The sequence below is a fragment of the Hylobates moloch genome, unplaced genomic scaffold, assembly GCF_009828535.3.
Source record: "Hylobates moloch isolate HMO894 unplaced genomic scaffold, HMol_V3 SCAFFOLD_7, whole genome shotgun sequence".
NCBI classification, from domain to species: domain Eukaryota; kingdom Metazoa; phylum Chordata; class Mammalia; order Primates; family Hylobatidae; genus Hylobates; species Hylobates moloch.
Window position 1 is genome coordinate 52,404,651 of NW_026652282.1, and position 18,489 is coordinate 52,423,139.

Below are 18,489 nucleotides of genomic sequence, written 5' to 3' on the forward strand. Positions count from 1 at the left end.
AGGCCCTTCAGTCCTCCTTTCCAAGCCCCACACTGCCAAACCCAGACTTCTAAAGCATAAATATAAATTAAAACAATATATGCTCATATTATCATATCTAAAAGATTTGTCACTTTACAAAAAGGATTGACACCACTTTTAAATGATAAGCCTACTATTGCACTTCAAATAGATTTAACATAAATTAATTTTTACCCTATTTTTAGTCACCTGATTATAGCTGACTGAGATCTACTTCTATCCTTTAAGATACTTGATCCTCTTGGCTTTCAAATGTCTATACAAATTGTGAAATGCTTTAATATCTCACTGGTTATCATAAATAGCACCTAGCAAGTTATGGTGCACGTAGCAGATGCCTGCTGAAGACTTGATCAATAGTTTTCCCATCTTCAATCTTGTGTCACCTCTGGTATGACTGGTATCCATTATATAAGTAGCCAAGAAAGTCTTACAAATGCATATTTCCTGGCTTTGTTAACAAGATAGTCTCATCACTTTGGAATGATGCCCTCTTGGCTTCTCTTTTCCATTTCTCTTTGTTCTTCCTGTTTTGAGGGGTGATTACCTGCTCTAGGGATTTGTTTCATCAGAAGAGGCATATAAGTTATATTATGTCTGTCTATTTAGAGTTTCCTTTGTTTGGAGTTCATAACCCCCCCACCCCTGTCATTTATCAAGAATGAAGACTCTGTCCATTGAGTTACAAAATGTGGCAAGGAGTGTGTGTGTGTGTTAGTGTGTGTGTCTGTGTGTGTTATGGAGTGATTGTTGTTCTCCCAAACTTCATATGTTGAAATCCTAACCTCCAATATGATGGCATTAGGAGATGGGGCCTTTGTTAAGTGATTAGGCCATAAGGACAGAGCCCTCATGAATGGGATTAGTGCCCTTGTAAAAGACACCCTGGAGAGCTCTCTCACCCCTTTTGCCTTCTGCCATGTGAGGACACAGCAAGAAGATGTCCATCTATGAAACAAGTGAGCCCTCACCAGACACTGAATCTGCTGGCACCTTGATCTAGAACTTCTATCCTCCAGAAATTTGAGAAATAAATGTTTGTTGTTTAAGCTGCCCAGTCTATTTTATTTTTGTTATATGAGCTCAAGTGGATTAAGCTTCACACACAAAGAAGCTATGTGTGTGAGAGTGGTGAGGGTTAGGGAGAAGGGAAATTCTCTCTGTCTCTCAACTTAGCTAAGGAAAGGATGTTTTTACCACACCTGATCTGCCTTACTTATTCCTCCAACAAATATTTCATGAAGAAATGTATATGTGTGTGTGTGTATATATATAAAACACTTTTCACAACATTACGTCTTTGACTGTACTGTTCTAGCTGTTTGGAATGCCTTCCCCTCTTCCACCCCTATCCACCTGGCAATCTCTTACTCATTCTTTAAGGTTAGGTTTAAATACCATTTTTCTGAAGTGCTTCCTGAGAAGCTCTTTCTGTTTTTATCCCAAGTGGAATTAATTATTCTCTTATCTAGAGTCTTACAATATTTCAAAAACACTTCTACAGTGTATACCATATTGCATTATTGAATTTGCTTATTCGTTTATCTTCCCTACTAGACTAAGAACTTTGTGAGGGTAGTGATTGAGTCACCAGTGTGTATGTCAGTGTTTGGTGAATGGTAGACATCATGTTTGTTGAATGAATGACAGATCTCTCTTCATTAAGGTCTCTGCTAAGTGTCTCCCTCAGTAAGGCTTTCCCTGACAAGCCTATTTAAACTAACACCTCTGGTAACTCCCTATCTATGTCATTAACTTTTTCTTATTTTTCTTCATAGTAATAATAGCTACCTAATTTTATATATTTCCAATTATCTTGTTACCTGTCTCCTTCCTAGATTGTAAGATCCATGAGGGTAGGGTCTCTTTTCATTCTTGAATCCCTAGTACTTGAAAAAGAGTCAGACACATAAGAAGCACTCGTTTTTGTTAAATGAATGAATTTCAATGTTATATCAAAAAAGGATATAGCAGGTGTTCAGTGAACATACCTGAACTACCATGTAAGACTGCTATGAGGATCAAATGATTCAATATTTCAGAATTTATTTTTGTGGATTGTAAGTACTACAGGAATGTAATTACTAATATTAATACAACCATCTTTTTAAAAGCTTTGTGTTTAATTAATACTTCATCATTGTACATACTTATGGGGTACAGTATGATGCACTAACACATGTATACATTGTGTAATAATCAAATCAGGGTAATTAGCAAATATTTCATTGAAACATTTATCATTTATTTGTGGTGAGAACATCAAAATATTTTCCTCTAGCTATTTTGAAATATACAATACATTATTGTTACCTATACTCACCCTACTGTGCAATAGAATCTTAAAATGATAAATTTCTAGGCTCCACATTACGCGTAAAGATTTTGTAGTACCACTATTTTTTTTAATTTAAGTTCTAGGGTACATGTGCACAACGTGCAGGTTTGATACACAGGTATACGTGTGCCATGTTGGTGTGCTGCACCCATCAACTCATCATTTACATTAGGTATTTCTCCTAATGCTATCCCTCCCCTTGCCCCCCACCATCTGAAAGGCCCCAGTGTGTGATGTTCCCCACCCTATGTCCAAGTGATCTCATTGTTCAATTCCCACCTATGAGTGACAACATGCGGTGTTTGGTTTTATGTCCTTGTGATAGTTTGCTGAGAATGATGGTTTCCAGCTTCATCCATGTCCCTGCAAAGGACATGAACTCATCCTTTTTTATGGCTGCATAGTATTCCATGGTGTATATATGCCACATTTTCTTTCTTTCTTTTTATTATTAATTATACTTTAAGTTCTAGGGTACATGTGCACAACGTGCAGGTTTGTTACATATGTATACATGTGCCATGTTGGTTTGCAGCACCTATTAACTCGTCATTTACATTAGGTATTTCTCCTAATGCTATCCCTACCCCATCCCCTGAACCCATGACAGGTCCCAGTGTGTGATGTTCCCTGCCCTGTGTCCAAGTGTTCCCATTGTTCAATCCCTACCTATGAATGAGAACATATGGTGTTTGGTTTTCTGTCATTGTGATAGTTTGCTCAGAATGGTGGTTTCCAGCTTCATCCATGTCCCTACAAAGGACATGAACTCAGCCTTCTTTGCGTCTGCATAATATTCCATGGTGTATATGTGCCACATTTTCTTAATCCAGTCTTCCATTGATGGATATTTGGGTTGGTTCCAAGTCTCTATTATTGTGAATAGGGCCGCAATAAACATACATATGCATGTGCCTTTATAGTAGCATGATTTATAATCCTTTGGGTATATACCCAGTAATGGAATGCCTGGGTCAAATGGTATTTCTAGTTCTAGATCCTTCAGGAATCACCACACTGTCTTCTACAATGATTGAACTAGTTTACAGTCCCACCAACAGTGTAAAAGTGTTCCTATTTCTCCACATCCTCTCCAGCACCTGTTGTTTCCTGACTTTTTAATGATGGCCATTCTAACTGGCATGAGATGCTATCTCATTGTGGTTTTGTGCATTTCTCTGATAACCAGTGATGATGAGCATTTTTTCACATGTCTGTTGCCTGCATAGATGTCTTCTTTTGAAAAGTGTCTGTTCATTTCCTTTGCCCACATTTTAATGGGGTTGTTTTTGTCTTGTAAATTTTTTTAAGTTCTTTGTAGATTCTGGATATTAGCCCTTTGTCAGATGGGTAGATTGCAAAAATTTTCTCCCATTCTGTAGATTGCCTGTTCACTCTGATGGTAGTTTCTTTTGCTGTGCAGAAGCTGTTTAGTTTAATTACATCCCATTTGTCAATTTTGGCTTTTGTTGCCATTGCTTTTGGTGTTTTAGTCATGAAGTCCTTGCCCATATCTATCTCCTGAATGATATTGCCTAGGTTTTCTTCTAGGGTTTTTATGGTTTTAGGTCTAATATTCAAGTGTTTAATCCATCTTGAGTTAATTTTTGTATAAGGTGTAAAGAAGGAATCCAGTTTCAGCTTTCTACATATGGCTAGCCAGTTTTCCCAGCACCATTTATTAAATAGGGAATCCTCTCCCCATTTCTTGTTTTTGTCAGGTTTCTCAAAGATCAGATAGTTGTAGATGTGTGGCATTATTTCTGAGGCCTCTGTTCTTTTCCATTGGTTGACCTCTCTGTTTTGACCAGTACCATGCTGTTTTCGTTACTGTAGCCTGTAGTATAGTTTGAAGTCAGGTAGCATGATGCCTCCAGCTTTGTTCTTTTTGCTTATGATGGTCTTGGTGATGCGGGCTCTTTTTTGTTTCCATATGAACTTTAAAGTAGTTTTTTCCAATTCTGTGAAGAAAGTCATTGGTAGCTTGATGGGGGGGATGGCATTGAATTTATAAATTACCTTGGACAATATGGCCATTTTCACCATATTGATTCCTCCTATCCACGAGCATGGAAGGTTCTTCTATTTCTTTGTGTCCTCTTTTATTTCATTGAGCAGTGGTTTGTAGTTTTCCTTGAAGAGGTCCTTCACATCCCTTGTAAGTTGGATTCCTAGGTATTTTATTCTCTTTGTAGCAATTGTGAATGTGAGTTCACTCATGATTTGGCTCTCTGTTTGTCTATTAATGGTATATGGGAATGCTTGTGATTTTCGCACATTGATTTTGTATCCTGAGACTTTGCTGAAGTTGCTTATCAGCTTCAGTAGGTTTGGGGCTTAGACAATGGGGTTTCTAAATATACAATCATGTCATCTGCAAACAGGGACAATTTGAGTTCCTGTTTTCTTAATTGAATACCATTTATTTCTTTATCTTGCCTGACTGTCCTGGCCAGAACTTCCAACACTATGTTGAATAGGAGTGGTGAGAGAGGGCAACCCTGTCTTATGCCAGTTTTCAAAGGGAATGTTTCCAGTTTTTGCCTATTCAGTATGATATTGGCTGAGGGTTTGTCATAAATAGCTCTTATTATTTTGAGATATGTTCCATCAATACCTAGTTTATTGAGAATTTTTAGCATGAAGGGCTGTTGAATTTTGTTGAAGGCCTTTTCTGCATCTATTGAGATAATCATATGGTTTTTGTCTTTGATTATCTTCATGTGATGTATTATGATTATTGATTTGCGTATGTTGAACCAGACTTGCATCCCAGGGATGAAGCTCTCTTGATCATGGTGCATAAGCTTTTTGATGTGCTGCTGGATTCAGTTTGCCAGTATTTTATTGAGGATTTTCACATCAATGTTCATCAGGCATATTGGTCTAAAATTTTCTTTTTTTGTTGTGTCTCTGCCAGTCTTTGTTATCAGGTTTATGTTGGCCTCATAAAATGTGTTAGGGAGGATTTTCTCTTTTTCTATAGATTGGAATAGTTTCAGAAGGAATGGTACCAGCTTCTCTATGTACCTTTGGTAGAATTTGGCTGTGAATCTGTCTGGTCCTGGAATTTTTTTGGTTGGTAGGCTATGAATTATTGCCTCAATTTCAGAGCCTCTTATTGGTCTATTCAGAGATTTGACTTCTTCCTGGTTTAGTCTTGGGAGGGTGTATGTGTCCAGGAATTTATCCATTCCTTCTAGATTTTCTAGTTTCTTTGCCTAGATGTGCTTATAGTATTCTCTGATGGTAGTGTGTATTTCTGTGGGATCAATGGTGATATCCCCTTTATCATTTTTAGTGTGTCTATTTGATTCTTCCCTCTTTTCATCTTTATTAGTCTTGCTAGCAGTCTATCAATTTTGTTGATCGTTTCAAAAAACCAGCTCCTAGTTTCATTAATTTTTTGAAGGTTTCTTTGTGTCTGTGTCTCTTTCAGTTCTGCTCTGATCTTAGTTATTTCTTGCCTTCTGCTAGCTTTTGAATTTGTTTGCTCTTGCTTCTATAGTTCTTTTAATTGTGATGTTAGGGTGTTGATTTTAGATCTTTCCTGCTTTCTCTTGTGGGCATTTAGTGCTATAAATTTCTCTCTACACACTGCTTTAAACGTGTCACTGAGATTCTGGTAGGTTATGTTTTTGTTCTCATTGGTTTTATGGTACATTTTTATTTCTGCCTTCATTTTGTTATTTACCCAGTAGTCATTCAGGAGCAAGTTGTTCAGTTTCCATGTGGTTGTGCAGTTTTCAGTGAGTTTCTTAATCCTGAGTTCTAATTTGATTGCACTGTGGTCTCAGAGACAGTTTTTGTGATTTCTGTTCTTTTACATTTTCTGAGGAGTGCTTTACTTCCAATTACGTGGTCAATTTTAGAATAAGTGCAATGTGGTACTGAGAAGAATGTGTATTCTGTTGATTTGGGGTGGAGAGATCTGTAGATATCTATTAGATCTGGTTGTTGCAGAGCTGATTTCAGATCCTGGATATCCTTGTTAACCTTCTGTCTCATTGATCTGTCTAATATTGACAGTATTGTGTTAAAATCTCCCATTATTATTGTGTGGGAGTCTAAGTCTCTTTGTACTTCTCTAAGTATTGCTTTATGAATCTGGGTGATCCTGTATTGGGTGCATATATATTTAGGATAGTTAGCTCTTCTTGTTGAATTGATCCCTTTACCATTATGTAATGGACTTCTTTGTCCTTTTGATCTTGGTTGGTTTAAAGTCTGTTTTATTAGACAGTAGGATTGCATCCCCTGCTTTTTTTTTTTTTTTCTTTCCGTTTGCTTGGTACATCTTCCTCCATCCCTTTATTTTGAGCCTATGTGCATCTTTGCATGTGAGATGGGTTTCCTGAGTACAGCACATTGATGGATCTTGACTCTTTATCCAATTTGCCAGTCTGTGTCTTTTAATTGTGGGATTTAGCCCACTTACATTTAAGGTTAATATTGTCATGTGTGAATTTGATCCTGTCATTATGAGGTTTGCTGGTTATTTTGCCAGTTAATTGATGCAGTTTCTTCATAGCATCGATGGTCTTTACAATTTGGCCTGTTTTTGAAATGGCTGGTACTGGTTGTTTCTTTCCATGTTTAGTGTTTCCTTCAGGAACTCTTGTGAGGCAGGCCTGGTGGTGACAGAATCTCTCAGCATTTGCTTGTCTGTAAAGGATTTTAGTTCTCCTTCACTTATGAAGCTTAGTTTGGCTGAATATGAAATTCTGGGTTGAAACTTCTTTCCTTTAAGGACACTGAATATTGGCCCCCACTCTCTTCTGGCTTGTAGAGTTTTTGCAGAGATATCTGCTGTTAGTCTGATGGGCTTCCCTTTGTGGGTAACTCGACTTTTCTCTCTGGCTGCCCTTAATACTTTTTGCTTCATTTCAACCTTGGAGAATCTGACAATTAGGTGTCTTGGGGTTGCTCTTCTCGAGGAGTATCTTTGTGGTGTTCTCTGTATTTCCTGAATTTGAATGTTGGCCTACCTTGCTAGGTTGGGGAAGTTATCCTGGATAATATCCTGCAGAGTGTTTTCCAACTTGGTTCCATTCTCCCCGTCACTTTCAGGCATACCAATCAAACGTAGATTTAGTCTTTTCACATAGTCCCATATTTCTTGGAGACTTTGTTCATTTCGTTTTACTCTTTTATGTCTAACCTTGTTTTCTCACTTTATTTCATTAATTCAATCTTCAATCATGGTACTCTTTCTTCCACTTGATCGCATCAGCTATTGAAGCTTATGCATGCATCACAAAGTTCTCATGCCATGGTTTTCAGCTCCATCAGGTCATTTAAGGTCTTCTCTATACTGTTATTTCTAGTTAGCCATTTGTTTAATCTTTTTTAAAGGTTTTAACTCCCTTGCAATGGGTTTGAACATGCTCCTTTAGGTTGGAGAAGTTTATTACCGACCTTATGAAGCCTACTTCTGTCAACTTTTCAAAGTCATTCTCCATCCAGCTTTGTTCCATTGCTGGCGAGGAGCTGCAATCCTTTTGAGGAAAACAGTCAGTCTGATTTTTAGAATTTTCAGCTTTTCTGCTCTGGTTTCTCTTCATCTTTGTGGTTTTATCTACCTTTGGTCTTTGATGATGGTTGAAGGGGTGGCCTGCCCCTCCACACCTGTGGGTATTTCTAGTTGGGTAGGATGAGAGACTGAGAAAAGACATAAGACACAGAGACAAAGTATAGAGAAACAACAGTGGGCCCAGAGGACCGGCGCTCAGCACACCAAGGACCTGCACCAGCACCAGCCTCTGAGTTCCCTCAGTTTTATTGATTATTATTTTCATTATTTCAGCAAAAAGGAATGTAGTAGGAGAGCAGGGTGATAATAAGGAGAAGGTCAACAAAAAACATGTGAGCAAAAGAATCTATGTCATATTTAGGTTCAAGGGAAGGTACTATGCCTAGATGTGCACATAAGCCAGATTTATGTTTCTCTCCACCCAAACATCTCAGTGGAGTAAAGAATAACAAAGCAGCATTACTGCAAACATCGCTCGCCTCCCACCATAGGGCAGTTTTTCTCCTGTCTCAGAATTGAACAAATGTACAATCGGGTTTTATACCGAGACATTCAGTTCCCAGGGGCAGGCGGGAGACAGTGGCCTTCCTCTATCTCAACTGCAAGAGGCTTTCCTCTTTTACTAATCCACTTCAGCACAGACCCTTTACGGGTGTCAGGCTGGGGGACAGTCAGGTCTTTCTCATCCCACGAGGCCATATTTCAGACTATCACATGGGGAGAAATCTTGGACAATACCCCGCTTTCAAGGGCAGAGGTCCCTGCAGCTTTCCACAGTGCATTGTGCCCCTGGTTTATTGAGACTAGAGAATGGCAATGACTTTTACCAAGTATACTGCTTGTAAACATTTTGTTAACAAGGCACGTCCTGCACAGCCCTAGATCCCTTAAACCTTGATTTTACACAGCACACGTTTTTGTGAGCTCCAGGTTGGGACAAAGTGGCTGGGGCAAAGCTACAAATTAACAACATCTCAGCAAAGCAATAGTTTAAAGTACAAATCTTTTTCAAAATGGAGTCTCTTATGTCTTTCCTTTCTACATAGACACAGTAACAGTCTGATCTCTCTTTTTTTCCCCTACAATGGTGAATTACAGATGGGGTTTTGGTGTGGAGGTCCTTTTTGTTGATGATGCTATTCCTTTCTGTTTGTTAGTTTTCCTTCTAACAGTCAGGTCCCTCAGCTCCAGATCTGCTGGAGTTTGCGGGAGTTCCACCTTAGACCCTGTTTTCCTGGGTATCATCAGTGGAGGCTGCAGAACAGCAAATATTGCAGAACAGCAAATATTGCTGCCTGGTCTTTCCTCTGGAAGCTTTGTCCCAGGAGGGCAGTCACCTATATGAGGTGTCATTCAGCCCCTACTGGGAGGTGTCTCCCAGTTGGTCTACATAGGGTTCAGGGACCCACTTGAGGAGGCAGTATGTCCATTCTCAGAGCTCGTGCTGGGAGAACCACTGCTTTCTTCAGAGCTGTCAGACAGGGACATTTAGGTTTGCAGAAGTTGTCTACTGCCTTTTGTTCATCTTTGCCCTGCCCACAGAGGTGGAGTCTAGAGGCCACAGGCCTTGTTGAGCTGCACTGTGCTCTGCTCAGTTCAAGCTTCCTGGAGGCTTTGTTTACCTACTCAAGCCTCAGCAATAGTGGACACCCCTCCCCCAGCCAGGCTGCCATCTCTCAGTTCAATCTCAGACTGCTGTGCTAGCAGTGATCAAGGCTCCATGGGTGTGGGAGCCACTGAGCCAGGCACAGGAGAGAATCACTTTGTCTGCTGGTTGCTGAGACCTTGGAAAAAGCACAGGATTTGTGCACAAGTGTCCTGTTTTTCCAAGTAGTCTGTCATGGCTTCCTTTGGCTAGGAAAGGGAAATCCCCTGACCCCTTGTGCTTCCCAGGTGAGGTGACACCCCATCCCGCTTCACCTCACTCTCTGTGGACTGCACCCACTGTCCAACCAGTCCTAATGAGAATAAACCAGGTACCTCAGTTGGAAATGCAGAAATCACCTGTCTTCTGCATCGATCATGCTGGGACCTGCAGACTGGAGCTGCTCCTCTTCAGCCAACCACTGTTTCAAATCCCATCCCTGAAATGCAGGATGAGATGGGTTGACTGCAGAATTTTTTAAGAATATTTTAAGGACTATTTTAAGAATCATTTGATAAAATGTTTCAATGGCATTTTAGAAGAAGTCACAATTCTCATAGACAGACACATCATAATTTCGCTTAAACCTGAAACAGATCCTCGAAAGAATGGGTCTTATAGTCAGTCCTTTATCATTTTTTTAACAAGATAGTTTATGTCCATATTAGCTAAGAATGGATTAATATAATTTTAGAATGTATTCATAAAGACTAAAGCAGATTTATCATAAATAGGCACTTGGCAGGTAGTGGAAGGAGAATTTTTAAATGAGTGCACTACTATAAATAGTACAAATTGTCGATGTCAACAGTAACACCAGACAGGCACTGCAAAAGCTTTTGTCTGCCTTAAATGAATATTACTTTGAAAACTTTTTTTAAAAAAAGCAATTTGGATAAATTTTCCTTCAGCTAGTTAATGCTCTAAGTAAGGAATGAAACCACATAAAATTAAATAATTTTTTTTTTATTTTGCAGTTAAGAAAGAAATGAGTTGTCTACTCTCTACACTCCATTTTGCTTGAAATGGAAAACCACTGGCAATTTCTGTAAGAAAATAACCGAAAATCTCAAGTGCTTCATGCATTATTAGCCTATTTATGGATGATATAATTTACCTATTGCAAGAAATGAAGATTCAAAAGTTATCCAGTTACCAAGTTTTAGGCTTCAAAGTGGCATAAAATCAGAATTTATAGCTGGGTATACACCAAATGATCTACTCTGTTCAGTCCCTCCTAAATTTAAATGAGTTTAGGTGATGTTTTATTTATAGACCACTGGGAATAAAAATGTCCTACTTAATCTGTAATTTGATCATAAACAGTCATGCAAAATTATTCTGTGGAACTTAAAAAGACCTATTATATTGGCCAACTCTCCAAATGTGATTGGCAAAAATTCAGATGGTTAAGACAGTTATTATGCTTCCAAAATCAAAATCATATTTTTTGAAATCACCATTGCAACTGCTCAAATCTACCCACTAACTGGAAAAGATGAATAAGCAATGATATTTGGGACAGCAAAATGATTAGACTATTAATAGATTCAATATGATACTACTAAAATATGAAAACCTGGGAACCTCAGACCTTAGCTCACAAATAGACATTATGATGGAACCGAAGACTGAACAAAAGAGATAATGTATATAAATGAAGAGCTCTAAGAATATATGACAATTCACAAAGGAAAGATGTACATGCTGGTACCTGGGCAACATGGGCAGTGGTAGTGGATACCCACTCACTGTGGTGAAGCAGAGTGGGATGATGCCAAGGTTGGGTGACAGTGGCTTGGTTACTAGGAATGGTTCTGAAAAGAAAGGCCATTCAACATAGAGTATATAAGAGTGTTCCATTGTTTCAAGCCTAGCTTTCAAAGCAGTTGTTTTCTCAGTATCCAATCAGAGATATGGGGCACGTCTGTAGGGCGTCCAGGTAGTCATGATGAGAGATCAGTCTACATATAGCAGTATTCCTATTAGGGGTCAGAGAATGGAGGCAGGATTTGGCCCTTGGAGAATGGAGGCTGCCAGTACCTGGTGGGGTATCAGGACTGAGGTGTAACTTAAGCACCAGTCTCAAGAAAGGGAGGGTTGCTAGGTACTGCAACAGGTCAGCAATGAGCAACATGAGGATTGTAGTTAATACTAATAGTTCATTGTATTCAGGATTTTTGCTAAATGACTGCCAGTAACTGTTGGGGTATCAGGGATGAGGTGCAACTTAAGGACCAGTTTCAGGAAAGGGAGGATTACTAGGCAATGCAACTAGACAGCAATGTGCAACATGAGGACTATAGTTAATATTAATTAGTTCATTATATTCAAGATTTTTGCTAAATGAGTAGGCTATGAGTTTCTCTTGCCACAGGGAGAAAAATGGGTAACTATGTGACATAATGGATTTATTCATTTGCTCCATTATAGTAACCATTTTACTATATATGTATTTTATAACATCATGTTGTACATACTAAATATACACAATAAAATTCATTTTTAAAAAGCAAAAAAAAAAATCTGGGCACGATGGTGCACCCCTGTAATCCTAGCACTTTGGGAGGCTGAGGTGGGTGGATCACCTGAGATCAGGAGTTCCAGACCAGCCTGACCAACATGGAGAAACCTCATCTCTACTAAAAATACAAAATTAGCTGGGTGTGGTGGCGCATGCCTGTAATCCCAGCTACTCGGGAGGCTGAGGCAGGAGAATCACTTGAACCCAGGAGGCAGAGGTTGAGGTGAGCTGAGATAGTGTCATTGCACTCCAGCCTGGGCAACAAGAGTGAAATTCCATCTAAAAAAAAAAACCAGTAAATTATAGATCTAGGTTCTTTGAAAGTTCTAGGCTAACAAAAATTGTTTTATGCCACATTGCTTTTGGTTAATGACATCTATACTACAATATTTACTTTTTACTCTAGTACTCTTTTATTAAAAAGTCTTTTTTCTTGTTAAAAATTTAAGAGTCGATACACATTTTTTTATGGTTGCTTTTTTATGGAGAGTAGGGTGGGTAACCATATTTGAGGATAGCTATTACATTGGTCTCTAAGATTTATATGTTGAGGAGCTTGCATTCTTTTTATTTTTGCTATTATTATCATCATTAAAGAATATTTAAAATATGAAAATACACATTCTGTCTTAATATAAACTATTAACAAAAATGTGGCTCCCCTAGGATGGGGCATTTGATGATCTTAACTCTTTAAGCAGTCCTTTTGCCAGTGACATCAGCACAACAATCTTTTTATTTTTTCAATTATTTCTTATTTGTATAGATTTAAAAAGTACAAGTGCAAATTTGTTACATGGATAGTTGTGTAGTGGTGAAATCTAGGCTTTTAGTATAACCATCTCAGCACAACTATCTTTAGTAAGGACATTAGCAAGTTTTCCATACAGCTGTCTTGCTTGTCAAAACTAAAATTCAGGTGATTTGTTTGATGGAGTTAAGGCATTATTGTGTATATGAAATTCAAAACAAGTTCTTCTACAGTAATGCTGTTTGACTGAACTAAGTCTGATGTTTGAAATGTCCAAGATGTTACTTCAGTGCCTCATATCTCAGAAATCAGAGGAACAGCTTACAATATAAATGCAGCACTTAACTCATGGGCTCTTACAAAGAGGGTCAGCAAAATAGCAACAAGCAGGAAAATGACGCCACAGAAAATTTTCAGAGAATTTCAAATCTGCCAAGCCCAGCTGAGGCTGGGGAAGGTTACACATCAAAATTTGGCCTAAAGATTTCAGAATTTAAACAATAGATTCTATTATGGTCACATTACCTTGAGAGTATGTTCTGTTCAAAAATCTATTAAAATGAAATCTGGGAACTGACACCACAGCGGTAACATATCCTGTGTTGTTAAACAATTTGAGATCTTATTATTCACACAACAGCAAAAGTCAGGAGGCATAAGGATAGTCAGAGTTCAAGGCAGGATGCCTTGTGATGTGGTCTATTAATTATAACTCAAATGTGGCCTATTAATAATCTATATATCTTCAATTCACAAGACTATGGGGGACACCACATATTAAGGTAATAATTATCACACAATTGAGACTGCTGGAATATAGTCTTTTCATAGAGATTTCACTGATCTCAAGAAGGAGAGATGCCAAACTGCTGCCTGGGAAGAAGTGGTTTACATTATTGTCAATAGTTTCCAAATCACTGATACCATTAGAATACCTCAACTATAAGAAGCTGGTAACAGATTTCCTAAAGTATTCTTTCAGGATGGAAGGGCTCCAAACCTTAAAGTGCCCACAATTACTTGTGACTGGACCCAAGGTACCAATGATCCCTTTTATTCCCCACCGAGACAAACCAATATGTAGGCGGTTTTCTTTGCTTAGACATGGAAGTGTTAAAACTGACCCTTGTGAAGCCACAATGTAGCAAAAGTACTATGCCAAACATTTATAACTTGTATAACAATTCCACATCCCCATATTGGCCACCTCAAGATGAAAACAGATAACTCCCTAAATGTTAACTGGATTTAATCCCCTAACATTAAATATAAAAACCACATGAGAAATATAGAAATTAAAATAGAAGTAAAATAAACCTGTCAAAAATCATAAACAAAAAGCTATTTGTGGTACAGCATGGATGACAAATGTTCTACTGTGTAAATTTTAGAATGAGGCAGACAAAAGTTGGAAGGCCAGTTAATTTTCCCCTACTTCTATTGCTTCAGCTTCATCTCCTGGCATCTGATGTCCACAATGTCGAGTCGTCTCTTAGTAATTGCCTTATTAGCGTGCTTTGTATGACTTAATGTATCAAGTTCAGCAATAGCTTCATTGGCAGCTGTCTTTGCAAGACAGCAGGCTTTCTCTGGGGGAGTTCAGAATCTCATAATAAAACACAGAGTAGTTAAGGGCCAGCCCCAATCTGATAGGATGTGCTGGTTGCATTTCCTTTTTGCTGATTCCAAAAGTTTCTTGGTATGCTTGTTGTGACTGATCCACAATCCCCTTCTTGTGATCACCAGCAGCAACCTCAGACAAGTAACCGTAGTAGTCTCCTCTCATTTTCAAATAAAAGACTTTGCTCTGTGCTTGTGAAGCGTTGGGTATCAAGAACTTTTCCAAAAAAGGAGTAAATCATTGCCGATATCTCCTAGCTCCATCTCAGTTTTCTCGTTGTATTCTCATACTATTTGCTGTTTTTTTCTCAGCACCTTCCTTCTTTTGTTCAATACTTGAGAGCATCCTCCAAGATGATCTACGGGCTTCTACAACATTTTTATAAGCAGCTGAGAGAAGGTTCCTCTCCTCATTGGACAATTCACCTCCTTACTCAGTTACAAGACTTCATGCAGGCTGCCATGTCATCATATCTCTCAGCCTGCTTGGCCAGTTTGCCCTTCTGAAAGTGAGTGGTGGCCTGTGAACCAGGGCTCAGCAGTCTCTTGGCTGTGTCGGCAGCGGCGGGTCTGAGACTCTGTCCCTGGGTCTCGCTGCTCACAGGCTAAAGCCGCTCTGCAGACAGGGTTTCCCTGTTATTTTTCATCATTTTGATACTAGCCATTTTGACAAGTGTGAGGTGATATTTCATTGTGGTTTTAATTTGCATTTCCCTAATGATTAGTGATGTTGAGCATTGTTTTATATATCTGTTAGCCGTTTGTATGTCTTGAGAAATGTCTATTCATGTCCTTTGTCCATTTTTGTTGTATTTATTTACTGATTTATTTATTTATTTTTGAGACAGAGTGTCCCTGCGACACTCAGGCTGGAGTGCAATGGCACAATCTCAGCTCACTGCAACCTCCGCTTCCTGGGTTCAAGCAATTCTCCTGCCTCAGCCTCCCAAGTAGCTAGGACTACAGGAGCATGCCACCACACCTGGCTAATTTTTGTGTTTTAGTAGAGAAGGGGTTTCACCATATTGGCCAGGCTGGTCTCCAACTCCTGACCTCAAATATTTGCCCTCCTCGGCCTCTCAAAGTGCTGGGATTACAGGCATGAGCCACCATGCCCGGTCTAAATTGGGTTATTTGTTCTTCTGCTATTGAGTTGTTTGAGTTCCTTATATATTTTGGAAATTCATCCCTTATAAAATGTATTATTTCCAAATATTTTCTCCCAATCTGTAGGTCGTCTATTCATTTTGTTCATTGTTTCTTTTGTTATGTAGAAGCTATTTAGTTTGATGTAATCGCATTTGACTATTTGTGCTTCTGTTGCCTAACCTTTTGGAGTCAAATCTAACAAATCATTGCCCAGACCAATGTCATTTCATTTTTCCCTACATTTTCTTTTAGTCTTAAGTTCATTCTGAGTTGATTTTTGTATGTGATATGAGATAAGGTTCCAATTTCCTTCATTGTGCATATCTAATTTTCCCAGCATTATTTATTGAAGAGAGTACCCTTTCCCCAGTGTATGTTCTTGGCAATTTTGTCAAAAATAAGTTAACTGTAAATGTGTGGATTTATTTCAGGGTTCTCTATTCCATTCCACTGGTCTGTGTGTCTGTTTTTAGGCCACCACCACTATGCTGTTTTGGTTACTATAATGATGTTGTATATTTTGAAGTCAGGTAGGGTGATGCCTACAGCTTTGTTATTTTTTCCCCAAGATTGCTTTGAGTATTTAGAGACTCTTGTGGTTTCATGTAAATTTTCAATTTTTTTCCTGTATCTGTGAAAAATATCATGGGTATTTTGATTGGGATGACATTTAACCTGTAAGTTGCTTTGGGTAGCATTGTGATTTTAACAATATTAATTCTCCCAATCTATAAGCATGGCATATTTTTCCATTTTTTGTGTTCTCATCTATTTCTTTCATCAAAGTCTTATAGTTTTCCTTGTATAGATCTTTCAGTTCTTTGGTTACATTGATTCCTAGGTATTTTATATATATATATTTTTGTAAATATTGTAAATGAGATTGCTTTCTTGAGTTTCAGATCATTTGCTGTTGGTGTATATAAGTGCTACTAATATTTTTGTGTTTATTTGCATCCTACAATTTTACTGAATTCATTTATCAATTCTAACTTTGGTGGAGTCCTTAGGTTTTTCTACGTATAAGATCTTGTCATCTGGCTGGTGTGGTGGCTCACACCTGTCGTCCCAGCACTTTGGGAGGCCGAGGCAGGTGGATTGCGAGGTCAGGAGATCGAGACCATCCCGGCTAACAAGATGGAACCCCATCTCTACTGAGTGCAGAAAATTGGCTGGGCATGGTGGCTGGTGCCTGTAGTCCCAGCTACTCGGGAGGCTGAGGCAGGAGAATGGCGTGAACCTGGGAGGCGGAGCTTGCAGTGAGCAAAGATCGCGCCACTGCACTCCAGCCTGGGCGACAGAGAAAGATTAAGTCTCAAAAAAAAAAAAAAAAAAATCTTGTCATCTGTTAACAAGGCTAATTTGACTTCTTCCTTTACAATTTGGATGTCCTTTATTTCTATCTTTTGTCTAATTGCCCTGGCTAAGACTTCCAGTACTATGTTGAATACTGTTGTTGAAAGTGGGCATCCTTGTTTTGTTAAGTCCCTAGAGGAAAGGCTTCCAATTTTTCCCAATTTAGTACAGTGTTAGCCACGGGCTTGTCATATATGGCCTTCATTATTTTGAGGTATGTTCCTTCTATATCCATGATAAGGGTTTTTTATCATAAAGGAATCCTGAATTTAATCAAGTTTTTTGGCACCTACTGAAATAATCATATAATTTTTGTTCATAATTCTATTAATATAATACATCATGTTTATGGATTTGCTTATAAGGAACCATCCTTGTATCCCTGGGATGAATTTCACTTGACCATGGCGAATGATCTTTTTACTGTGTTGTTGAATTTGGTTTGCTAGTATTTGATTGAGGATTTTTGTATCTATTTTCATCAGTAAATAACGCCCTGTAGTTTTTGTTTCTTGCTTTATCTGTGTCTGGTTTTGGTGTCAGCTTAATGCTGATCTCATAGAATAAGTTTGGAAGTATTCCCTCCGCTTTAATTTTTTTGAAGAGTTTGAGTAGGATTTTTATTAATTCTTCTTGAAATGTTTGGTAGAATTCAGCAGTGAATCCACTGGTTACTGGGCTTCTCTTTGATCAGAGACTTTTTATTACGACTTTGATCTCATTACTTGTTACTGGTTTACTGAGGTTTACTATTTCTTCATGGTTTGATTTTGGTAGGTTGTATGTATCCAAGGAATTTATCCATTTCTTTTTGATTTTCCAATTTGTTAGTGTATAGTTAGTTGTTCATAGTAGTCTCTAATGATTTTTTGTACTTCTGAGGTCTAAGTTGTTATGTCAACTTTTTCATTTCTGATTTTGTTTATTTGGGTCTTCTCTCTTTTTTCTTAGTCTAGCTGAAGGTTTGCTGGTTTTGTTTTTCTTTTCAGAAAACCAAATTTTTGTTTTGTTAATCACCTGTATTGTGTTTTTAGTCTCAATTTCATTTATTTCTGCTCAGATCTGTATTATTTCTTTCTCCCTGCTGATTTGAGATTTGGTTTGCTCTTACTTTTCTAGTTCCTGAGGTGCAGTATGAGTTTATTTGAAGAGTTTCTACTTTTTTTATATAGGCATTCATTGCTGTAAACTTTCCTCTTAATACTGCTTTTGTTGTATCTCATTGATTTCCATATGTTGTATTTCTGTTCTCATTTGTTTGAAGAAATTTTCAAGTTTCTTTCTTAATTTCTTTATTGACCCTTCGGTTGTTCATGAGCATATTGTTTAATTTCCATTAGTTTGTGTATTTTCTGAGGTTTCTCTTGTTATTGATTTCTAATTTTATTCCACTGTGGTCAGAAAAGATATTTGATAGGATTTTTATTTAAAAAGTTGTTCAGACTTGTTTGTGGCCTAATATATGGTCTATTCTGAAGAATGTTCCATGTGCTGCTGAAAATAATGTGTATTCTGCAGCAGTTGAGTGAAATGTTTTGTAAATGTCAGTTAA

At 38.1% G+C, this 18,489-nt stretch overlaps 1 pseudogene; it reads right to left on the reverse strand.

Moving 5' to 3' along the window:
* Positions 1-14,232: 14,232 nt before the first annotated feature.
* Positions 14,233-14,932, reverse strand: LOC116811315 (14-3-3 protein zeta/delta-like; annotated as a pseudogene).
* Between the last annotated feature and the right edge of the window lie 3,557 nt (positions 14,933-18,489).